This window comes from Haematobia irritans, chromosome 2 (assembly GCF_050003625.1).
Source record: "Haematobia irritans isolate KBUSLIRL chromosome 2, ASM5000362v1, whole genome shotgun sequence".
NCBI lineage: Eukaryota > Metazoa > Arthropoda > Insecta > Diptera > Muscidae > Haematobia > Haematobia irritans.
This window is the reverse complement of record NC_134398.1, coordinates 87,171,653-87,199,138: the sequence shown is the minus strand read 5'-3', so window position 1 is coordinate 87,199,138 and position 27,486 is coordinate 87,171,653. Positions and strand designations below refer to the sequence as shown.

The 27,486-nt window shown below is 33.0% G+C and overlaps 1 long non-coding RNA gene across 1 annotated transcript; it reads left to right on the top strand.

Moving 5' to 3' along the window:
• The first annotated feature begins 371 nt into the window (after nt 1–371).
• On the top strand, nt 372–25,443 carry LOC142225703 (uncharacterized). Its single transcript, XR_012719370.1, has 2 exons — nt 372–771; nt 25,197–25,443. It is a non-coding gene; the product is annotated as an uncharacterized LOC142225703 (long non-coding RNA).
• The last annotated feature ends 2,043 nt before the right edge of the window (nt 25,444–27,486 follow it).

Sequence of the window (27,486 nt, the reverse complement as noted above, 5' to 3'; positions counted from 1 at the left end):
AACATCTCTTTGTATTTTGCAAATCTATCCACAAGAATATTTAATTCATTGGAAATAACATCAAATTACTTTTTAGTATTTTTAAAAAATGTAAAAAATTCAGCATCGTATGATTTACATTTATAGCAGCACCAGCGAAGACCTTTGTCCTCTAATAGGTTATCGACGGTTCTAGCAGATACATTTCGAATGGTACTCGTCCAAACAGAGCCAGCACGAAATTCTAGGTTCATTAATTTTATCAATTTTACAATTCGGGTTCAAGCAGCTCATGTTAGAATCACTCGTTGATCAACTTTGAAAAGTTGCGAAAAAAAATATCACAAGTTCAAAATATATGTGTCACCCTGTTGTTATAGGTAACACTTAAATCGATGGCAGTTATTGCAGTATTGATAATCGCTATCGATCGATGTTTGACAGAACGGGTCAACACGATTATTGTGTTATGTTTTTATTAAGTCTTTCAGTATTAGTGTTCACTACGATGCTTTAAGTTTTAATATTAAGTGTATAACAAAAACGAAAATATTTTTGTAACGCAAAATTAAAGCGATCGCGACAATTAATCGATTTAATTTAAACAATTCGTGTCGTGCCGGTTGTGTACAATTAATTTCCCACACGATTGTGGGCAAGTGATGTCGTACGAGACAATTAAACTCAAAACAAAACAGAGGCAATCAGAAATACATCCGTGTGTTATAAAGAGAATTGAGTTTTTGTCTCACTCCAACTGAATTATACTCTATCTCATTGTATTATTTGCTCGTAAGTTACCATAATTTAATTACTTCACTTCAATATAACACTTCAAACTGGTAAGCAGCAGCGATCCTTGAATGAAGCCCTGTAACATACTTTGAATCTGAAACCTGCCTTTGTTCCTTTTATTTTTCTTTCATTTTACATTTTCCGAGCTTCGATAAAATCGCATACAGCCCACTTTCAGAAGACCGAGCCAGGAATTTGTGCATGGCCCTTCTTGAATCGGTAAAAGGAACTGAGAAATAGTTAACAACTGTCTGGCTTATGTTCAATATTCCACTGCTCCACTGGAAATACTGTCCTGACCACCAATGAGTCCAACAGTTTCTGGAAAATTTTGTTCTACACTCGGCGTTTCCCAGATACATGTGGTATACCTGATTGTAGGTATTGATGTCCTCTACCAAGTTCCGTTGTCACTTTTATGTAGGAAGTCCATTCCTGGCCTCAGCGCTGGAAATACTGTCCTGACCACCAGTGCGTCCAACAGTTTCTGGAAAATTTTGTTCTACACTCGGCGTTTCCCAGATACATGTGGAACACCATATTGTAGGAGTAATACCCTCTATCAATATCCATTGTGACTTTTGTGTACGATGTCCATTCCTGGCCTCAGCGCTGGAAATACTGCCCTGACCACCAGTGCGTCCAACATTTTCTGGAAAATTTTGTTATACACTCGGCGTTTCCCAGATACATGTGGTACACCAAATTGTAGGTATTGATGTCCTCTATCAGTATCCGTTGTGACTTTTGCTTATGAAGTCCATTCCTGGCCTTTACACTGCGCAACATGAAAAAATAAGGAGAAGCATAAACATAAACTATGAAGATGTACGAGAAGTTATGGTTGAAGCCATTTTTTACTAATAAAATGGAAGAAAACAATAAAAATCCGGGCATATGTGGCAATACAATTAAGGCTGAAGTAATCCGCATTTAATATATTACAAATTAATTGATTAATTCCAAAATACTTCTCGCCTGGGTTTCCATTGAATGGAAGTGGAATTTCCCTACGTTTTTGCCATAATTCTGTTTTAGGTTTATATATATCTTATATTTTCAACCAGAATTGGTGCAATGCCAGTTTTTAATGTAAAAATAAATTTGTTTTTAATAATGTTTGTCGAACATCCTCTTACACATAATGATTTGTGCCTGACATTACACTATCGGATTTGTCGCCGCAACGTGTTGTGTCGCAGGGTTTATCCGACCGTATAAGGTCCCCTTTAGATCCGTCAGTGAAATGCGGTAGAAGCTTGTCGTTCCAAATCTCAAATCGAGTCAGAAGACATCGAAACATTGTGTGAACCATAAGTGAATTATTAGGCGGATACTGTAAGATTATTTTTTTTTCGTAAACTATTTCGCGATTTTAAACCTAATTTTGGAGTACACATAGTCGAAGACAGAGAATGAAGCCGACCCATTTTTGTCGGCGGCGGCTGACACTAAATTTTTGTCTCCGGCGGCGGCGGCTTGACGGCTAAGCCGATATAGATGTGTCCATTCGGCGGTGGACAATTATCCATTATAAAATCAATTTGAAGTTATTCGAATGGTAATGAGATTAGTTGTACAACCAATCTTACAATCAAATTTACATTGACTTCAAATTTTCTGAGCAAATTTTTTTGCAAAGTTATTATAGCAGTGTGAAATAGATTGATTGTGGGTGGAAGGTTCAAAATTTTGGAATAAAATACGACAATTAGTAATACATTTTTCTGATTTAAATCGATATTTTTGATTAATTGGCGGCTAAATTTGAGTCGAGATGAGTCGATATATTCGGCGGCGGCGTCGACTGGTCAAAAATCGTCGGCGGCGACTGAAATCGGCGGCGCGACTCGGCGGCTTCATTCTCTGGTCGAAGAACGCACTATTTCTTGTTTTTATAAAGCAAAAAATTCTCAATTAAAACTGGAGGGACAATCGCGTGCTAGAGCCATCTGTTGTAACTTGCTTACCATGAGGCAAAGCTCGTATTAGGTTAGTTGAAAGCTCCGTGTGGTGAACTTTTGATGCAGAGAACGGGCGATGCCAACAGTTTCAGTAGCGGCGTTGCCACACAAACTAACAAAGTTAACTATAGAAAACACAAAGAAAGCCGAAAATTTAGCATCTAAATATCACTCGTGTACACCTAATCAACTTCATGTTTTGTAACTTTTTTTGTAATTTGTATCTAATAATATTTTGTAAAATTTGTTAATTTTCACTTTATTTTGCAAAATTTATTTTATTTTGTTCCAAATAGTGAATCAACACATATCATAACACATTTTGCATACATCACATAAACCCACATACACGGCTAAAATGTGTTAATTCTAGAAATGTTTTCTAAAAGTGACAAAGAGAATACCAAGTACGACTTAAAAGATATCATATGGATTGGGCCGCCAAGGGGAAATGTCGTCTAATCTTCATGAAACGATGTAATTTATTCAACATTTAAATATATAAACTGTGAGCAACATCATCAACAAGTTTCTCGTTTTGAATTTATCATTTAAGTTTCCTTTAGTAAATGGTACAATCTAAATTTAAATGTACAGCCGTTAGTGGAAAAGAATCCCCCCATTTGGTGAGCCGCAGAATATCATCGTAATGGATCCGCTCAGCATTGACAAGAATTTGACCGTTAAAAGACAAATTCAAATCTTGGCCTAATGAAGCTATCAATTTTAGCATCCAGAAAAACTCAAAATCCAAAATTTACCCACAAATGCTTTCAAAAACTGATTGCTTCGGAGGTCAAATCTGGGTATCGGTTTACATTGGGGCTATAAATAATAATGGACCGATATGAACCTGAAGAGCTGTGGGGGGATTCCAACATAGGGAAATGGAGAACAAAAAGCGTTGCTGTTGTTATGAAATACCCCGGTAGAATATGGGTGCGGTTTATTTGATTATTTATCAGAGCAATGAGAAATAACACAGGGGAACAAAATTGAACTTTTTTCGTGTTGATTTGAAATTTGTATCAAATTATTAATAATTAGGGGTCGCTGAATCCAAATCTGCTCTTGGTTTTTTTTTAAGCTCGACTTTTCGAGATATACCGTTATGTTCAAATAAAACTGTGATTTTTGTACCATTTTGATTTTTTTGGTTTTTTTTAAACATCAAAAAAATTGTTTTTTGTCAAGAAATTCATTTTTTTTTTGCAAAACTTGAACGATATCTCTAAAACTACTTGGAAAGACAGCTAAAAGAGAATATTGTAAGGGATTTTCTTAATTTTTTTTATTTAATAAGTTGAACCGCTTTCACGTTATTCCAATATATGTGGCGGAAGTGCCTTAATTATGAATATAACGGTATATCTCGAAAAATCGAGCTGATAGAGCAGATTTGGATTCAGCGTCCCAAATAACCTTAAAAACAAAATCACTGTTTCCCTGTGTAATCATCGATATTGTGCGGAAGTAAAACCAAACGGAGGGATAATAAACAATAACAAAGGGGAGTTTTACTTTTAAATTGTAAGGTACAATATTTATTGAAAAACGAGATAGGAAAGAAATAAGAGGAGATATATGTGTTATGATGCTCACCGTTTGAAAATTGGAGGGACAGTGATTAGGAAATATTCACAATAGATTTTTATCGAATATTTAGTAAACTTTTACTAAAAGTAATTCAAAATAATTCAAATTCATAATTCAAACAATTCAAAATATAGAAAAGTACACTGTGATTTATAATACATTAAGTCTAAGTAGAATCCATTGATATAAGAGTAGTAAAATTCATTTAAATTCATAAAATAAATAATAAACAAGTGTATACGGACGTAAGTTCGGCCAGACCGAATTCTATGTACCTTCCACCCTGGATTACATAGAAACTTCTACTAAATACTGTCATCCACAATCGGATTACTTGGGATATTTCAAAATTTTCAATTTAAAATTTTTAATATTCTCTAGATGGGGTTTACTAACGAACATATTGATAGTAGAAAATCGAAATAAATTGTTACTGTTGGCAACCCTGTTTATGCACAGCCTTTAATGTTGACAAAACTTTTAATATGGTAACAAGAGTAAAGCAGCGCAATTTTCGTAAAATTAAAAAATGTTTTTTAGTTAAATATTTTTATAAAAAAAATATGTAAGTATGAGTTCTAATACTCAAGGAGAGTAGTTTTACTATGTACAAATAGAATTTGCTAAATGTTTGTATTTCGTAGTTATTTTGATGGTTTTTTGTGTGTACTTTTTTGAGAAATTTTGAAGAGTTGTATCGTTTTTCGTGGAGTAAAACTAAAAATGTTTTGAAGTGTAATGGGAAATTTTTACATGTGATTGTTTATAGAAATCTTCAGTTTTATGTCATGGCAAAACTGTCTGAACTTGACTGCCAATGAATGATATTTTTTCAGAAACACCCAGGCTTAAAAATTTTGAAATCTTGAGGGAGAAGAGAATTCTCTCGCAAGGACATTTTAGCATCTCTTACTGTTAGTATGTAAGTATTGGTTTTTAAAATATTTACAGCCAATCTTAACTGCTTTCTCCTCGGAATTTGAAAATGGTACTCAAAAGTCATTGCATTAAAAATAGTGAAATATGCATTGCATTAAAAATAGTGAAATATTTTTTACAAAATGTGAATGGTCCCCGATGTCTGCCACAATATACAAAATATTAGTATATTTATCTCAAAAAGATTGAGTAGGTACCTCTCGTAAGGATTAAAGAGTTCACAATATACTTCATATGCATCTCTGAACTATCAGCTATCCATTTATTTGTTGTTTACAAGAATCTACACATATCATTATTAAAAAAAAAGGAAAAAAACATAAATTTGCTCGGAAAGTCACTAAACGTTTTAAGATTACAAAATAAATACAACTAAAATGGCAAAAAAAATGTTGTTAAGGAGTAGTCGTATGAACTTTGTGTCTACTAGAAAGTTGTTCATAATTATATAGTCTACATTTCTTACCTTGAGTGTGTGGAAAAATTTTCAATAGTTCATGAGCTGTAGTGAGAAAACCGAAAAAATCGGTGAATTGTTATTTTTTCGACATTTTTGGGGTTTTGAGCATGAAGATGAAATTTTACCGACTTAATATATTCACCATTTTTGTTTGCCTAGTCAAGAGCTACAACTTTGCTGAAGGCTGCATAAACAAATTAAACCGTTTTTTGAGGTATTTATGGCCATTACTTTTAAAAGGGGGCGTGGCCCGTTTTTTATAACTACAAATCTACTCACCAAAGTTTGTGAATCTAACTTGGTGGGAAGTATTTTTTGCCGCTAAAATAAGGATTTAGCCCATAGTGCGATGGGAAGATATCTTAAAACTTCCTTACATCGTCTTCTAAATTGTAAGTTAGCCCAAACCTGGTATATATTAGAAAAACAAAAAACAGATTAAATTCGTATATAATTCAGTTAGTGACCGGTATATGGTATGTAGGGAAGTCTACAAATAATTACGAACCCATGTGAAGTTATAAACAATTATGAACCGATATGTACCACTTTTTATGTGATTGCGGGTAGGTTCATATGGGGGCTATATATAACTAAAGGCTGATATTGACCAATTTTAGCATGGTTGTTAGCAGCACAATGTACCAAAGACCAAGAGGCTCCGGAGTTCAAATCTGGGGATCGGTTTATATGGGGGCTATATATAATTATGGACCGATAAGGATAAATGTTTCAATGGTTGTTAGAGACCATATACTAACACAACGTACAAATGTTACCCGAATCGGATATATTTGACTCCCCCAAGAGGTTCCGGAAGTCAAATCTGGGGATAGCTTTATATGGGGGCTATGCCATATAAGTGAGACTCATTTCACGAATGAATCATATTTGTCTTTTGAAAAGTATTGTGTATATCACACAATTCACCCAAGCAACAAAGCTAGAGGAGGGAGTGCAATAATCGTAAGAAACAATATCGTTCACTGGGAAGAGGAAAAAATTCAGGGCGAACAATTCCAAGCCACTGCAATCACGGTAATTGTAAACAAACAATATTTAACAGTCATGTCTGTCTACAGTCCGCCAAGGCATAATACAAAGCATTGGGATTATGGCGATGCCCTCATTCCAGAGTACGCTAAGTCGACTTAGCATGTTTTGATGGAGTTCGCTTTTTTTTATTCGGGTTGGCGTGAATTGCATCCTGTCAAAAGTTCGAATTTGTTGGACATTTCTATCAAAAGTTATGGTTAATATTGTACTTAGCCTGTGTCTAAAGTTTTAAAAAATGTCCAATCCAAAAAGGACAAAAAGCTTTGTTCGATCTAAAGTGGTCTAAGTTATTTTTAGCCATGTACTATTATCACTATTTTGAGTTCATACATACTAAAAAAATTATAAAAAATATGATTTTGAGACCGAAAATAAGGAAATTTCTATTTTATACGGGTTTTGAGAAATTTCAAAAAACGAAACTTGTTTCCTGTAAAATTCTCTTTTTAGACTTAGCGCACTTTGGAATGTAGACATCGATATGCGCCTACTACAATATTATAATGTGCGTGAAGATAAATTGTAAATTGTAAATAGCTAATTCACAAACCAGACAGATTTAGCCGCGAACCGAATGGGTTAATTGAGTTATGCTAAGGCGACCAAAAAATTGTTATATATATTTTGACTACTTTGGACCAAAAATAAATTAACTAAGCGACAAATTTGATGCCATAATAAAGGCCTAGGAGCGCACTTTCAGAAAATAAGGTCACATAGATCAAAAACACAATGACGATTGAGATATTGTAGAAATAAAACCGTACTAATGGATCCTTAATTTTTATAAATTCAGGCCACTGTGGCTTCTGGCTATATGGTCGCTATATTCGAAAGCAATCCAGAAAATTGTTTTTTACCCAGTTTAATGGAATAATACTAACTTGGATGGATTAATATAAGGAAAAATGCTCCACTGTGCAATCCTGCCCAGGATATTTTGGTATCGGGAGAAAGGGACGTGTACTTTATGACTATGAGATTTTTATATTCGAAAGCAATCCAGAAAATTGTGTTTTATCCAATTTAATGGAAAAATACTAACTTGGATGGATTAATATAAGGAAAAATGCCCCAATGTGCAATCCTGCCCAGGATATTTTGGTATGCATATGAAATGAAAAATGAGGGAGTGAAAGAAGAGACTAGATAATCGATGGAATAGCAGTGTTGCCATTGTGGGTATTAAATGACAATTTGAATCACGCATGCTATACGGGGAATCCCAAAAATACTTTTTAAATAAAACGAACACATGCATATGAGATCCAAATTAGTATTTTTCTATTAAATTGGATAAAACACAATTTTCTGGATTTGTATTAAATATAGAAACTTTTTAGCCATAAAGTACACGTCACGCCCTTTCTCCTGATACCAAAATATCCTGGGCAGTTTTGCACAGTGGGACATTTTTCCTTATATTTCCGACGTAGTTTGCATTTTTTGCATAAAATTGGACAAAACACAAATTTCTGGATTGGTATTGGATATAGAAACCTTTTAGCCATAAAGTACATGTCACGCCCTTTCTCCTGATACCAAACTATCCTGGGCAGGATTGCACAGTGGGTCAGTTTTCTTTATATTTCTATCATAGCTCCTAATTTCCTATTCGCTTGGATAAAACACAATTTTCTGGATTGATTTCGAATATAGCGACCATATAGCCAAAAAGTACACGTTAAGACCATTCTCCTGATACCAAAATATCCTGGGCAGTTTTGCACAGTGGCCTGAATTTATAAAAATTAAGGATCCATTAGTGCGGTTTTATTTCTACAATATCTCAATCGTTCTTGTGTTTTTGATCTATGTTACCTTATTTTCTGAAAGTGCGCTCCTAGGCCTTTATTATGGCATCAAATTTGTCGCTTAGTTAATTTATTATTGGTCCAGAGTAGTCAAAATATATATAACAATTTTTTGGTCGCCTTACACACAAAGAAAATTTCATTAAAAGTCAGCCAACGAAAAATTTTCATTGATATAACGAAATCTTTTCATTAATACAATGAACATATTCGTTAATAGTACGAAATTTTACGTTGATTGGCAGAAAATTCATTATTTTAACGAAAAAATTCATTATATTAACGAATTTGTTTCATTGGCTGACTTTTAACGACACATTTCGTTAATATAACGAAACTTTTTCTCTTAGTGTAGCATAACTCAATTAACCCATTCGGTGCGCGGCTAAATCTGTCTGGGTTGTGTCTTAGCTATTTACAATTTACAATTTATCTTCACGCACATAATCTTATAAACATAAACTAATAGTTGGAGGAGATTTTAATGCGAAACATGTCAAATGGGGATCTAGATTAACTACAACTAAAGGTAGAGAGCTTCTTAGAGCGGTAAATCAAATGGGTTGTCATATATATTTCACTGGTTCTCCAACATACTGGCCCACCGATATAACTAAGAGTCAAGATTTAATTGACTTTTTTATACCCTCCACCATAGGCGGTATATTAACTTTGTCATTCCGTTTGTAACAGGTTGGCTGATAAGTCTCCGGTCTGACACATAGATGCCGTCGCTAGTATTAAATGCATATTATTTTATATAGTACCAACCTTCAATGAGAAAACATCAAAAAAATCCACAAAATGATTTTGAATGACCGTAAAATGAGTTGATCGAGATAGCAGAGGCCTTAAAGATATCAAAGGAACGTGTTGGCCATATCATTCATCAATATTTGGATATGAGGAAGCTCTGTGCAAAATGGGTGCCGCGCGAACTCATATTTGACCAAAAACAACAACGTGTTGATGATTCTGAGCGGTGTTTGCAGCTGTTAACTCGTAAAACACCCGAGTTTTTCCGTCGATATGTGACAATGGATGAAACATGGCTCCATCACTACACTCCTGAGTCCAATCGACAGTCGGCTGAGTGGACAGCGACCGGTGAACCGAAGCGTGGAAAGACTCAAAAGTCCGGTGCAAAGTAATTGCCTCTGTTTTTTGGGATGCGCATGGAATAATTTTTATCGATTATCTTGAGAAGGGAAAAACCATCAACAGTGACTATTATATGGCGTTATTGGAGCGTTTGAAGGTCGAAATCGCGGCAAAACGGCCCCACATGAAGAAGAAAAAAGTGTTGTTCCACCAAGACAACGCACCGTGCCACAAGTCATTGAGAACGATGGCAAAAATTCATGAATTGGGCTTCGAATTGCTTCCCCACCCACCGTATTCGCCAGATCTGGCCCCCAGCGACTTTTTCTTGTTCTCAGACCTCAAAAGGATGCTCGCAGGGAAAAAATTTGGCTGCAATGAAGAGGTGATCGCCGAAACTGAGGCCTATTTTGAGACCGAGGGAGTACTACCAAAATGGTATCACAAAATTGGAAGGTCGTTATAATCGTTGTATCGCTCTTGAAGGGAACTATGTTGAATAATAAAAACGAATTTTGACAAAAAAATGTGTTTTTCTTTGTTAGACCGGGGACTTATCAGCCAACCTGTTACATAGAGATGTGAACATAAAAACTGTAAGGGAAGAAATCCAGATAATAGCAGAAGCTCACGAAAAAAGACTGATCTGTCACAAAAATGCAGAGGTTCCTACACTACTGCAACAATTAACATCGAGGAGGCTTCGTAATTACAAACCTTCTGATCAGAAAATTTCGTTTCCACCAGCAATCTGCGCCTTAATGCTTAGGACTTAGAATAATTATTTTATCAGAAAACAACTACTAATTAGTCTCAATATAATTGACTAGTTGTAGTATAGTAACTTAAACAATGTTTTTAAGTTTAAGAAACAAAAACAAAAAAAGTTAATAAATAAGAGTCTTATGGCCAAATTTGGGAGAATCGAGCTAGAATATATATGGGAGCTATATCTAAATCTTAACCGATATAGATGAAATTTTCCAGGTTTAGTCGATACAACAGAAGGTTACCTTGTGCTACATTTGAGTAAGATCGGTTTATAAATAAGTGACATATGGTCAAATTTGGAAAAATTGGTCGATACATATTATATATGGGAGGTATATCTAAATTTGAACCGATTTCGATTAAATTTGGCACACTTCAATTGTCAATTAGATTACATTGTGGCAAATTTGACACCGATCGGTTAGTACATGAACGCATTCAGGCCCCATTTATCGAAATTAGGCGATACATATATATGGGATAATAGCGTTCGTCCTTGTGCCCTAAAATCATCCTATACCAAATTTCATCAACATCGGTTAATAATTGCGACCGTAATCTTGTGAACAACAAATACATGGGCAGACGGACGGACGGGCCGGGGGTTTAAAATCAATATTTCCGGTAGGCACATTTTTTGGCAGATCAAAGTTATTGTCCCTAGACCTCTATGTGGTTTAGGGTACAAAAAGGTTTGTGTATAGAGTGTAGAGAAACATAATGCACACAAATTGTAAACCTGCTAATAGCTTTAAAACATCATTAATATTTGTTTCAAATCGATGTCTCCATTCCAAAGTACACTAAATCTAAAAAGTGAATTTTACAGGAAACAAGTTAAAATTTTTTTTAGGAATTTCTCAAAAACCATATAACATATAATTTTTTTTGTCTTAAAATCATGTTTGTTGTAGATGTAGAACAAAGTTTTTCCCTTTCTGGATTGGAAATTTGTAAAACTTAAATCACAGGCTATTCGGATTGATGTGCATTGCATCCTGCCAAAAGTTGTTTCATGTTTCATCTTTTTATTTTATTTTAAATATCGCCCAACTTGGCCAAATAATATATCACAACCCACAATTGACCACATATCTTGGTGAGATCTACTAACCAATATCCTTTTAAAATGGCCACTGCTAAGTAGCAAAAATTTTAAAAACTACTCAAATTTTCCTATATCTCGAATACATATGTATCGTCTGATAAATCACAGATGCTATTTTGTACAATTGCATTAAAATTGCTCTAATTTTATATTTCCCATATTTTTTACTAACACTGTGTTTTATCCCAGGACGTTAACCGTTTTAAATTTCAATTCTACACTGAAAAAAATATTGTCGTGAGGTCAAAGATTCCATGTCTTTAAAATACGAATGCAAATTTTGCTTAGCATAGAAGACGCATTTCTCTGATATAAAGTTTTTTTCTTTGTCCAAAAGTCGATAAACTTTTCAATGAAGTCGCGTTGTCCTTATAATTAAGCGAGTTCACTTAAAAATGACTATCATAAAATGAAAGAAATAACGTTTGAGCTAAGGTCAAGTTGACTTTAATAATTCATAAAAATTCTTTAAATTTAATGAAATTGTCTTTAAATTCGTTGTCTTTTTGCATCTTGACAACAAAGCAAAAAATCGTTCAAATATAGGACATGTTTTTCAACACTTTATTTTAAAGACGTTTCTTACATGAAACATAGCATAATTTGTACTCGAAGTCGAGTCTTAATTTGGAAAATAATGTTGTCGTTAACTCGTTTTTAAAGGACTTTGGTAGCATATGAACAAAAAAGCTGAAAAGCGAAAAATTAAAATTTGCTTCCTAGAAGCTAGTACACAAAACCCAAATTTAAAAGAGAATTGTGTCTTAAAAGTATCCTTACTTATATACTCCGCTTCTGTGGCTCGGAATCAATACCAAAATTTTTAAAGTAAAGACAAAATCATTGGAACCGGGAATATTTTTTTTTCAGTGTAGAGATTTTGTATAAGTATAAAAAATTGTCCCCAAATCCAAATTTATATATGGGAATGTAAACATTCATAATAACTCCCAACAAATTGGAAAGAGTTGAGATGGTAACACAAATTTTGTTCTACATAGTGGTGAAGAGTATAATAACATATAGTCGACCCTGCCCGACTTTAGTCTTTACTTACTTGTTTGTGTTCATTTTATTACTTTCTAAAAATCCATGTTTTCATCCCTGATCGACGTAACACAGTGAGAGAATAAATGAGAGCAAATTGTACTCTGCTTGAGAGACATATTTTTTATGTGGATAAATGTACTTGTATCATCAAACTCTAAACTTTGAAATGTTTAAAGGCCGGTATGCAGCTCTTGCGAAAAATTTCCTTCCCATAAGAAATGCATTGCCATTTATGCTAACGAAATTTTCGGTAGCGTTCAATTTCGTAAGAGGCTCTAATGAAAATTTTTGTTTATAACAGGGTTCTCAAAAGCACATTTTGGAGAGATGTTGACAATTCATGGCAGCAAACATTTAATTTATTAAAATAATTGTGTGTGTAAAAGCTTTAAGAGGTCTGTAAATAATCAACAATTTATTTGAGAAATATTTCGATGTTCTCGATCCAGAGTACGCTAAGCAGAGATGGTCTGTCGTAAACTGTAAGGTATTTGACATACATATTTTACCATACGTCAAAAACGTCGTAAATTCACGTACAAACAAATGCCCGTTTAAAAATCCAAATTATACCGTATACTTCAAAATAAAAAATGTTTTCTTAATACCAAAGAAACTTTAAACCAAAGATGCTGAATCCTCAAAATAAGTTTTAGACTATATTTGAAGCGTTTTTATCTTAAATCCAAAGATTCAATATTTCAGTTAATTTGAAGACAATTTCTTTAAATCAAAAATGAGTTTCTTTACTTTAAAGAAAATTTGCCTTAGTTCAAAGACATACGACTTTACTGGTGGGTCGAAATATTCCAAAATTTGTATCCTAAATTTAATGAAAAAAATTTTTGAAGCAAAGATTATAAACTTTATTTTAATTAAAATTTCTTTATTTTAAAGAAATTTGTCCTTAATATTTTGTAAATTGCGCATCCTAAAATTAAGGTTGCGTAATCTTTAATATCACGTAAATATTTTTTTCAGTGTGGAGTCAACTAACTATTTTAACATGGTGATATCCTAGGAAGTAGTCAAAAGCTTAACTCTGCATTACTTTCAATTAGCTTAAAGTTAGTTATTTTTAATTAACTACAAGTTAATTAGTTTTCATTCAATGAAAAGTTAGTTGATTAAACGTTGTCCCCAAAATCGCAGGGTATTATAAGTTAGTGCATATGTTTGCAACACCCAGAAGGAGACGAGATAGACATATGGTGTCTTTGGCAATACTGCTCAGGGTGGGTCCCTTAGTCGATTTAGCCATGTCCGTCTGTCTGTGAACACATTTTTCTAATCAAAGTCTAGGTCGCAGCCAGAGTTTTATCCTGATTTGCTTGAAATTGTACACAAACATAACACTGTAGTCAAATGTGCGAAATATGATTGAAATTTTGCACTAGGAGTACAATTAGTAGTGAAGCCAAGTGTTTTTAATTTTATTAAAGTCGGTTCAGATTGAGATGTAGCTCCCATATATATCATTTGCACTAATATGACAACTGAGGCCAAAGCTGTACTCTGATTTACGTGAAATTTTGCGCAGGAAGTAGAATTAACAATATAACTATGCTTGCTAAATTTGGTTTAAATCCGTTCAGATTTACTTATAGCTCCCATATATCTCTTTCGCCAGATTTAGACTCATATAACCACAGAGACCAAAGTTTCACCCCGATTTACTTGAAACTTTGCAAAGGAAGTAGAATTAAGGTTCTGGATATGCTTGCCTTTTTTGGTTGAAATCTATTCAGATTTACATATAGCTTCTATATATATGTTTTCCGATTGTGGGAAAAATGGCCAAAACATCCACATTTTCCTTATAAAATCGCCACTACTAAGTCGAAAACTTGTAAAAATTACTCCAATTTACCTATACTTCTAATACATTTCTACACTGGTAGAAAAAGTTTCGTTAATACGAAGAATTTCTACGTCGTATTAACGAAAGTCTTCACTAAAAGTCAGCCAATGTAGAATTTTGTTATAACAACGTAATTTTACGTTATATTTACGAAACTCTTTATGGAATACATTTCGTAGTATTAACGAATAATTACGTTGCTATTACGTAGCCTTTTCGTTGTATTAACCAATATTATTCGTTATATCAATGAAATATATTCATTGTATGGATGCAGCTTATACGTTGTATGAATGAAAATCATTCATTGTATGAATCCAGTTTTTTCATTGTATGAATGAAAGGCGATCGTTGTATAATTGAACACAAACATTATATTAATGAAACCCAATCAATTATTTCATTTGAGTGTAGACATTGGTAGTGTATTATTTTTTGTTAAGCTCTTTGAAATATGATTTATATACAGTACTAAATAATATTTATTGATAAATTAAGTAATTTAATAATCATATATTGTGAAATTCACTTAGGGAAAAAAGCCTTTTATTTCTAAGACCAAAAATGATAATCGTATCGCCGTGTCCATTTATCCAGTGTTTTTGCAACCAAGGTTCATTACGGTAATTGTTCCGCCTTCTTCATCTGAAAGTTCACTTCCTCGGGGCATTTTCACTAAAGATTAACATAAAAAATCATTAACGTGCACTCTAAACCAGTGATAGCTATCACGCTCTTTTTATTTTATTCTATAAGCCTTATATAAAAATAGGTATTCATTAATCATTAATAACACTATTATAATTATCATGCGTTTTTAGTGATCAGGTGGCAACACATGTCGTTACATCTTGTCATTTTCATCGTAGTGATGAAGATCGAATTATAACCGGTTTATCTTAATAAAAATAAAGTCTCAAAATTTTAATGACTATGTGGCGAAACATAATTTTCCAGGCTAAATTAATTTATACAGAATGCATTACTCACAATATACAATCATTTTATAATTAGTCAATATGTTAGTATCAATATTAGTATTAATCGAACCGGATTGTATTCGAATATAAAGTCTATTGTTATTAAAAACACATCACTAATTTAATGGAATTCATCTATTTAATTTCTCGAGCTAATTTTCGACGCATTTTTCATTAAAGTAACAAAAGGAAGTTTAAGATGACGTTAAATTTACATAATATTGGTAGGTATGGATTTTGTACGTCTATTGCTGCAGTTCTCTTATTTGGATTAGTATTTTGGAAAATGGCATCAAAATAGGGATTTTATAAGAAAAGATCGCCCATTTTATACGCATTGGCATATAATGATATACAAAATAACATAAAACAGCGATAAATTAATAGGTATTGCCCAAAAAAAGCATTTTGCAATTTTATCAAAGAGTTAAAGAAGGGTACATCCAACAATAAATTTTTACAATTTACCAAAGACTTGTTAAAGGTTTGGTAAGCTATTAATCGTTTATGAATGCTATTTTTCACGAAATAGTTTATCAGTCGTTTATAAACGTCAATTAACTTTTTATGAATACGGCTGTAAAAATTTACACTAAATTTCTTGCGAATATACAAAAAACACCAATTTAACTCACCCACCATCTATGTTTATTATTCACAACGAAACTGTAATGAGCCTGTGCATTCTTCAGCGAAAAGAACGTAAATGTTGTTAAGGTTTGCCCATCAGACAAGTTTTCAGTTGATCTTTTTACCATTTGTTTTTCAAGATGCACACGCAAACATATGCTTATTGCCATCAACGTTGCCAATTTAGCTTTTTTCCCGCTAGATTTGGCTTTTTTTGAAGACGTTTAGAGGGGAAAAAATGCATTTAGCTTTTAGCTTTTTTTCATGACCCTTTTAGCTATTTTTGGCTTTTTTATTCTCGGCATGTTCCTATTGAAATATGGATAAAACATCGCTTTAACCTAAGCCTTGCTGCCAGAATAAGGTTTTCCACATATTTCAAAGCTCAATTGAAACATTAATAATTATTCCAGCCAGTATGCGGGCATTTTTGCAGCGAATACACCTTGTTGTAAAGTTTTTTCCTCGTATTCATAAAAGTTATCGTAAACATTAAATCTACTATTACCATACAATTTCCTTATATAAACTGTCAGTAAATTATTAGGAATATTTGCATTTGACTCGTTTATCCTTTTTATGTTATTATAATATTCTAAAGTTATTATGATATTTCTAAATTAAAATAGTAGATGCGAATTGCTTTGTACACTGAAAAAATATTGTTGGAGGCCAAAGATTTCATGTCCTTAAAATACAAACGCGAATTTTGGTTATAATAGCATTTGTGAATTTCTCTTATATAAACTGTTTCCCTTGTCCAAAAGGCGATAAAGTCGTTTTGTCCTTATAGTTAAGTGATTTAACTTAAAAATGGGTATCTTTTCATGAAAGAGGCTAGGGTCAATTCTAAAAAATTCTCAAAATTAATGAAATAGTCTTTAAATTTGTGGAGTTTTTGTATCTTGACCACAAACCAAAATAGCGTTCAATAATAGAAGAGGGTTTTCAACATTTTATTTTAAAAACGTATACATAGAATAATTTCTACTTAAAGTCGAGTCTGAATTTGGAACTTTAAGTTGTCGTTAGCACGTTTTTAAAGCAATGTGATAGCTCATGAAGAAAAAGCTGAAAAAACGAATAAATTCAAATTTGACTCGGAATCAATACCAAAATCATTAGTGTACAAAATCTTTGGAATCGAACATAGAAATAATTTAATAATAATAATAATAATAAAGTTTTGAATGTGGTATTATTTTTTTTAACACCAAAAAAAAAGAAACATTCAATAAAAAAATTCGTTGTGATACGATTAGGAAAACAAATCTGCTATTTATTAATGGAATGGATTTATTCAGTATAAACTTGCAAGACAGTTAGAATGTGTTTTATTCTCTTGGGTAATATTAGAAGAAGTGTACACGTTCACGAATTTATCATTAATTCAGTTAAAACGAAATATATTGATATTTTCTAATGCAGTTCTATGTGACATTGTGCAATATATCGCACATTGGACTTGTTGATGATTAACCAGCTGATAATCGCAAGTTTACTGGGAAAAATGTTTTTACTAGGAAATATAAACGAAGGACTTCCAGTAAAAATTTGTGATAGTAATCAAAATGTATCTAGTACGCAAACATAGCTAATGTGACTTAGATTTTCTTACAGTCTCACAGAAATGGAAATAATGAATGAATACAATTAAAATAATATGCGTTTTAAGTGCAAGAAAGCCTTTAAGTTTTATAAATTTCAATCAAAAATGTGTTTTTTGATACAAACAAATTTAGCTTTTTTTCTAGCTATTTTTTGACATTTTTTAGCTTTTTTTTGGCTAGTTTTTTGGACAAATCTAGCGGTTTTTGGTGAAACAACTCTGGCAACGCTGATTGCCATGTTTACATGTACAAATTACATGGACGCTACAGACGTATTAGAGAGAGTATGGAGAGACGTTTTAGGGAGAGAGAGAGAGAGAGTAAGGAGAGGCAGAAATACTCAAACTCCCATTCGTATTATTAACGAACATATTTCATTAATATGCCGAAATATAACAATTTAAAATTTATTTTTTAACGATCGCTTTCGTTTTATAAATGAAAATTTCAATTCCAGTTTCGGAATATATAAAACGACTGTTTTATATAAAGTTTCTTAAAGTTACTCTCTATGTGCAAATGATAATAATAATTTCATCTTGGAAACATTTTTTATTCTAATTTTTGAAGAAATTGCAAAGTTAATATTCGTAATATTAACGAAACGTGTTTCATTAATATAACGAAAACCCAAAACTCAAAATTGTCTTTTAACGATTGATTTCGTTGTATTAACGATCACTTTGGTTTTATAACGAAAAAATTTCGTGATATTAACGAAAAATAACGAACGAAGCACGTTCGTTAATAGTACGAAACATTTTTCTACCAGTGTACCGACCGATAAATCACAAATACACTTTTGCGAAGCTGCCTCAAAATTGGTTCAGATTTAAATGTTTCCCATATTTTTTTAGCAGCATTGTGTTCCAGCCGAGTTAAATATTAAGTCTATAGATTTTGTAGAAGTCGAACAAATTTTATCCAGATCGGGTCAGATTTAAATATATGTTTATGGAAACATAAACCTTTATATATAGCACCCAACACATTGGACGGATTTGATATGCTATCGAAAATTTTGGATCTACAAAGTGGTGCAGGGTATAATATAGTCGGCCCCGCCCGACTTTAGACATTCCTTACTTGTTTGTCATGAGGCAAGTCAAGACGGTACAAAGGAAAACATGATGCTAAATAATGGCGTTTAAATACACACAAAGAAAATTTCATTAAAATTCATCCAACGAAAACTTTTCATTGATATAACGAAACATTTTCATTAATACAATGAAAATATTCGTTAATAGAACGAAACGTTACGCTGATTGGCAGAAAACTCGTTATAATAACGAAAAATTTCGTTGTATTAACGAATTTTTTTCATTGGCTGAATTTTAATGACACATTTCGTTAATATAACGAAACTTTTTCTACTAGTGTAAAAGTAACAACTCACTTCAAAATAATTTTATGTATGAACATTTTTAATGTTTATATTGAACTTGCACAACCAGAGAAGGAATATGATCACCTCAACCCTGTTTCAAGAGCATAATGTTACTTTTGCAGGGGAAACATGTAACATGTTTGTCGAAATCATGTTATTTTTTCGGATATTACATATCTGATATCGGAAAGCATGTCATGTTTGACTAGAAAAGAATATTTTTGCGAAAAAAATGTTACATATTCGCCTTGAAAAAGTAACAGGGTGCTCTTGAAACATGTTTGAGTTGATCATATTCCTTCTCTGGGTGCATAAAATAATTTTTAATTTGAGTAGGTTAGGTTAGGTTATGTGGCAGCCCGATGTATCAGGCTCACTTAGACTATTCAGTCCATTGTGATACCACAGTGGCAAGGCCGTAGCCAGGATTTTAATTCGGGGGGGGGGTTCAACTTAAAAAAAAATATTCATATAATCTCATGTGTAGAAAATTTTATTTATGCATAGGTATGTATACAATATTTTTATACCCACCACCATAGAATGGTTTTAAGTTTGTCATTCCGTTTGTAACACATCAACATATCGATTTCCGACTATATAATGTATATATATTCTTGATCAGGGAGAAATTCTAAGACGATATAATGATGTCCGTCTGTCCGTCTGTCTGTCTGTTGTAGTCACGCTACAGTCTTCAATAATGAAGCAATCGTACTGAAATTTTGCACAAACTCGTCTTTTGTCTGCAGGCAGGTCAAGTTCGAAGATGGGATTATCGGTCCAGGTTTTGATATAGTCCCCATATAAACCGACCTCCCGATTTGGGTTCTTGGGCTTATAGAAATCGTAGTTTTTATCCAATTTGCCTGAAATTTGAAACCTAGAGTTATTTTATGACCATAAAAAGGTGTACCAAAAATGGTGATTATCGGTCCATGTTTTGGTATAGCCCCCACATAGACCGATCTCCCGATTTTATTTCTTGGGCTTACAGAAACCGCAGTTTTTATTCAATTTACCTGAAATTGGAAATCTAGAGGTATTGTAGGACCACAAATACGTGTGCCAAAAATTGTGAGTATCGATCCATATTTTGGTATAGCCCCCATATAGACCGATCTCCCGATATTACTTCTTGGGATTATAGAAACCGCAGTTTTTATTCAATTTACCTGAAATTGGAAATCTAGAGGTATTGTAGGACCACAAATACGTGTGCCAAAAATTGTGAGTATCGGTCCATGTTTTGGTATGGTCCCCATATAAAACGACCTCCCGATTTGGGGTCTTGGGCTTATAGAAACCGTAGTTTTTATCCAATTGTCTGAAATTGGAAATCTAGAGGTATTTTAGGACCATAAAGAGGTGTGCCGAAAATGGTGAGTATCGGTCCATATTTTGGTATAGCCCCCATATAGACCGATTTCAAGATTTTACTTCTTGGGTTTCTAGAATCCGAAGTTTTTATCCTATTTGCCTGAAATTGGAAATCTAGAGGTATTTTCGGGTCATAAAGAGGTGTGCCGAAAACGGTGAGTATCGGTCCATATTTTAGTATAGCCCCCATAAGAACGATCTCCCGATTTAATTCCTTTGGTTTCTAGAAACCGTAGTTTTTATCTGATTTGCCTGAAATTGTAAATATTCTGGTATTTTAGGTTCACAAAAACGTGTATCGGATTAAGTTTTTATCGATCCATTTGGTAATGCCTCCATATAGTACGACTACACTTCTTGAGGGTGTAGAAGGCGCACTGATCATGAAAATTGCTTGAAACTCAATGTAAAATTTCCAGATTTTACTTCTACAGATTTAAGATTTCAAATCAAGACTTTATTTTATAATTTTCTTGCACACTTACAAGAGATGTTAATGATTCCTCTAAAACTCAAACAAAAATGGTTCTTATAAATCCAGAATCTGATATAGTCCTCATAGGTGAAATCTTTAAATTTATCTTCGGGAATATCCTCAAGTCCTCAAGCCCTCCTGAAATTTCAAAGGAAACCCTAATATTTGGTTCATGGTGGTGGGTATTTAAGATTCGGCCCGGCCGAACTTAGTGCTGTATATACTTGTTATAATATTAAATTGAGCCGACGGACTTTTTGGGCAGCAAATAAATCAATGACTTCTTCAGTCGGCACATTTATTCGACTCTCGCTAGTCGAATTTCTAAGATACGTCTTTAATCTCTTCATTGTTGAAAATGAACGTTCGGATGAGCACGTAGTAACTGCAGGGATGGAAAATGCAGTACTATAGTACTTTTTTCAAACCTTTCTCAGCACGGTCAGTATCGTAGTACCCCCGGGAATGATTTAGTACCTTTTGTGTAGACATTTTTGAGTCGATATCAGGTTTATGGTACAATAGCTTTGACAAAATATTTTAATATTTTGAGAAAGTCTTTATCAACCTTATTTGCTAATAGTCTTTTACAAATATGGCAAAACAGACATGTTCATGTGGGAAGAAAATCTCGATTTTGTAAAAGACATAGTCAAAAACAGGATTTTATTGAACTTCAAGAAAGTTTTAGTCGAAAAAAGAATTCGATTCTATATTATCGATTTTTTATTTCGGTAGAAATAGTTGTCAACATTTTATTTCTATATAGAATTTTTGCAAAATTTTATTTTTATAGAAAATTTTGTCAAAATTTTATTTCAATTGAAAATTTTGTAAAAATTTTATTTCTATAGGAAATTTTTGCAAAATTTTATTTCTATAGAAAATTTTGTCAAAATTTTATTTTCTTTAAAATTCAGTCTCTTGACAATAATATTCAAGTGCAATTTTTGTTGAAATTGAAATTGTATTTTCCATCCCTGAGTAACTAGCAAAGTGACCAAAATTTTTAAAAGAATATGCACGTTTGGAAAAATCTCTTTATTGCTTCCATCGCTGAATTAGGCAGGTTCTTTTTGCAGGTTTTGCGCCATTTCAATTACACATGTGTGTTTGGCTGTTTCGTTGTTGTTGCTATGGCCAAACAAAGCGAGTCATGTTCACAAAAAGAACAACAAACACACATAAAAAGCAGAAATGCATTTTCCAAAAATGAAATTTGTGGTGCGAGAACAAAAACAAGTTGTTTTTTTTTCGACCGTCGTTTGACTAGCTTTTCAACTAATATTCTATGATTTGTGCAAGTTTTATAGGCACACTGGTAGAAAAAGTTTCGTTATATTAACGAAATGTGTCATTAAAATTGAGCCAATGAAACAAATTCATTAATATAACGAAATTTTTCGTTACCATAATGAATATTCTGTTTATCAACGAAAATTTTCGTACTATTAACGAATATTTTCATTGTCTTAATGAAAATGTTTCGTTATATCAATGAAAAATTTTCGTTGGCTCAATTTTAATGAAATTTTCTTTGTGTGTAAGCGTTTTTCAAAATAAAACCTCCAGCTTTTCTTCAACATCTTCGATAAGATTTTTCTATGCAGCTAAAAATATATATTTATTTATATAAAAATATTCATTAATTTCGGGGGGGGGGGGTTTGATCCCCCTCATCCCCCCCCCTGAATACGGCCTTGCACAGTGGTGAACTTCTCTCTGTGGTATCACAATGGATTTGAGTAAGAACACAAGTTTTTTAGGAGAAAATGTCTTAACATATTTATGATTATTTGGTACACACATAAAACAAATATCATAATGTTTCAGCAGTATCCAAAAATATATTTGCTTCCTGCAAAATATGTTTGTTTTGACAGACTACACTTATGCATACTTACATTAATATCTATTTCGAGAATTATTTCAATGAAAAGTCTGAGAAATGTTTCTTCTTTATTTGTTTTATTAATTTTGCACATACAAATACATTAGAGATTAATACAATTGAAACTTTTGTTTCAAATCGCAAAATGTTAATTTTTCCTCAATAAAATAAAATATTTGATATTTTTCGTACAGATAATTTTTAAATATTTTTGTTTTTTTATTTTTACCAATATTCTTAAACGTAGAGTAATTAGTTTCACAACTATATTTTGTTTCGATTTGATATTTCCACCTCTGCCCGCCCAACGGTCAGAGGCCACTGGACACTAAGAAAAACAGAAACACCATGGGGTGGACCATGTCGTTATGGGAGGGGGAGGGAGTGGGGATCTATTGACACGTTTAGCAAAATTGGCATTTTAAAATTGACACTTTGTGGAGAATTGATATTTCGAATCCAAAACTGTGTACTTGGAATACACATTCAGATTCAATTATTGACACAAGTTTCAATTTAATTAGATTTGAATTACAACACCATCTTAAGAACTAAGTCCTACTTAAATTTACTATGTTGTATAAATATACGAATGAACAATATTATGGTATTTAACTATAAAACAAATAACATAATTGTCTGATACTAATATAACATTCGATGTAATGCAGTAACATCAATGAGCCGGCGTGGCAGGGTTTACACTTTATTTGCATATATTTACATGAATATAAATCGAGGAATTGCTTATCATTTATCCAGATTCTGACTTGCTTGTCAAGATGCCTGGTGATGCAAGATGTTTTGCGATAAGCGGAATGCAATAAAATTCAGGGTCATTTTCATGTAACTCCGTTATGATTTAACTGTTAACCAAAAGTTAATACCAGATATCTTCCCTCCAGTTAGTTTTTATTGAGAAAAAAATCGAAGTTAGGTTTCTGACTGGCTATATTCGTAATACGGCCCAAGAATTTGTTTGGTAAGCCTGCACTAACGAAGCTTCATGAAAATAAGGTTAACTCACTCAACTTAGGTTTTTAGATATTAGGAAGCAAAATACATATGTGAATAGTTTCGCCATACATAATTAAACTCTAAACATATTGTAGTTCATATAGTTTATAATTTTATAAGAGTTAGAATAGAAAAAATCGTTTTAGTTTTTATTTGCAATAAAATTGACTTCTCCAAATTTTTATAATTTGCGATTATAAAAATAAAAAATAAAATTGACATCGCAACGTTCTTGCGATTGCGATTTATCCACATAAGGGAATATGTCGCTTAACCATGCTTCACGTTGTTTTTCGACTAATCACTTTCTTCGAATATTCTTTATGTTAAACATTTGACACCATTTTAATTTATCAGCTAGAAAATCATCGAACGCATGGGAAATGGCAAATATAAACTCCTCCATTAATTGTCTCTTAATATTGCCCAGCGTACTGCATATTATCGAATTTTTTATTGATACTTTCCTAGTTATTGGTAGATTTTATTTTTTTGGTTTATTTCATGTTTCGTGTTTTTTTTAGTTTTGTTTTCAATATCTATATACAGAGATTCGATTAAATATTTATTGCATCAAATTAAACAATTTCCTCTGATGCTAAATCAGTCAAGAACATTTATCATATTTGATATCTGATGTGTTTTATTTTTCTAGCACGTTTTGTTATGTTTATATATATATATATCTATATATATTTTATTTATTTATATATTTTCTCTTCTATATCTTGCTTTATTTTAAGTTCTCTTGATTTATCGTCTGATTTCGTTCTTAATTATCTAAGTTGACTTAATTCAAATATGCCTGTATTTAGTGTATATGTATATATAGTATTCGTGTTTATTTTGTGTGTATGTGTTTATACCTAAAATAAGTTTTATTGATTTCGGTTTCAATCAGATAGATTCATATGTAGGTTATACACTCCAATTCATTTATACCTCGAATGCTAAATTCCGATGTAAATATTGGTCATCCATGGCAGTAACTCACAAGAGATTAGTAAATGTTTTGAGAGGAAAAATGGCCCTTCGTCCAAATTTCATTTTATTGGATTTGTCAGTGTTTGGCATTATTGTGAAATAAAGAAATATATTATTCCTTAGTTGAAAATCCAAATTCTAACTCTTTTTTCAAATGTAGGAAATTCATCTTTAATATTAGAAACGACTACAATTTTCAATTTTTTAATGGGTCATAAACTAATTTCGTAGAGTAAGTTTACAATTTATTCATTTTTTGTTTAACAACATATAAAATGAAATTTCTTTTCTACAAAACTGTTTTATTTGTTATTTTAGATGATTTAATTGTCTGTAATTTTTCAGGCTCAACCATTAACATTTTCGACATCCGCTTTTCACCAATACAAAAAGCAGCCGAAGCCATACCGGACTTATGAAATGTACACAAAGAAATTCTATATAACAAGTATATACGGCCGTAAGTTCGGCCAGGCCGAAGTTTATGTACCCTCCACCATGGATTGCGTAGAAACTTCTTCTAAACACTGCCATCCACAATCGAATTACTTGAGTTGCGGTAACGCTTGCCGATGGCAAGGTATCTTCTAAATTGTAAGTAAGTCTATACGTGGTATATATTAAATTAAAAAAGACCGATTAAATACGTATATAATTCAGTTTGACAAAATTTTCTATAGAAATAAAATTTTGACAAAATTTTCTATAGAAATAAAATTTTAACAAAATTTTTTTAAAGAAAAAAATTTTGGCAAAATTGTCTATAGAAATAAAATTTTGGTAGATTATTTTTGCTTCGAGTGGCAACCATGATTATGAACCGATATGGACCAATTTTGGTGTGATTGGGGATCGGCTATATAACTATAGACCGATATGGACCAATTTTTGTATAGTTGTTAGCGGCCATATACTACCACCACGTTCCAAATTTGAACCGGATCGGATGAATTTTGCTCCTCCAAGAGGCTCCGGAGGTCAAATCTGGAGAACGGTTTATATGGGGGCTATATACAATTACGCTCCGGAGGTCAAATCTGGAGAACGGTTTTATATGGGGCTTTATATAATTACGGGCCGATACTCACCAATTCTGGCACGGTTGTTAGAGACCATATAAAGGGTGATTCTTTTGAGGTTAGGATTTTCATGCATTAGTATTTGACAGATCACGTGGGATTTCAGACATGGTGTCAAAGAGAAAGATGCTCAGTATGCTTTGACATTTCATCATGAATAGACTTACTAACGAGCAACGCTTGCAAATCATTGAATTTTATTACCAAAATCAGTGTTCGGTTCGAAATGTGTTTATCGACAAATTTTGTTCAGCGATGAGGCTCATTTCTGGTTGAATGGCTACGTAAATAAGCAAAATTGCCGCATTTGGAGTGAAGAGCAACCAGAAGCCGTTCAAGAACTGCCCATGCATCCCGAAAAATGCACTGTTTGGTGTGGTTTGTACGCTGGTGGAATCATTGGACCGTATTTTTTCAAAGATGCTGTTGGACGCAACGTTACGGTGAATGGCGATCGCTATCGTTCGATGCTAACAAACTTTTTGTTGCCAAAAATGGAAGAACTGAACTTGGTTGACATGTGGTTTCAACAAGATGGCGCTACATGCCACACAGCTCGCGATTCTATGGCCATTTTGAGGGAAAACTTCGGAGAACAATTCATCTCAAGAAATGGACCGGTAAGTTGGCCACCAAGATCATGCGATTTGACGCCTTTAGACTATTTTTTGTGGGGCTACGTCAAGTCTAAAGTCTACAGAAATAAGCCAGCAACTATTCCAGCTTTGGAAGACAACATTTCCGAAGAAATTCGGGCTATTCCGGCCGAAATGCTCGAAAAAGTTGCCCAAAATTGGACTTTCCGAATGGACCACCTAAGACGCAGCCGCGGTCAACATTTAAATGAAATTATCTTCAAAAAGTAAATGTCATGGACCAATCTAACGTTTCAAATAAAGAACCGATGAGATTTTGCAAATTTTATGCGTTTTTTTTTTAAAAAAAGTTATCAAGCTCTTAACAAATCACCCTTTACTAACACCATGTTCCAAATTTCAACCGGATCGGATAAAATTTGCTTCTCTTAGAGGCTCCGTAAACAAAATCTGGGGATCGGTTTATATGGGGGCTATATATAACTGTGAACCGATGTGCACCAATTTTTGCATGGATGTTAGAGACCACATACTAACACCACGTTCCACATTTCAACCGCATCAGATGAATTTTGCTCCTCCAAGAGGCTCCGGAGTTCAAATCTGGAGATCGGTTTATATGTGGGCTATATATAGTTATAGGCTATATATAGTTATTGGCTTTCGGATCTTCTCTTAGAAGATCCGCAAGCCAAATCTGAGGGTCCGTTTATATGGGGCTATACGTACAAGTGGACCGATATAGCCCATTTGCAATACCATCCGACCTACATCAATAACAACTACTTGTGCCAAGTTTCAAGCCGCTAGCTTGTTTCATTCGGAAGTTAGCGTGATTTTAACAGACAGACGGACGGACATGCTTAGATCGACTTAGAATTTCACCACGACCCAGAACGTATATACTTTATGGGGTCTTAGAGCAATATTTCGATGTGTTACAAACGGAATGACAAAGTT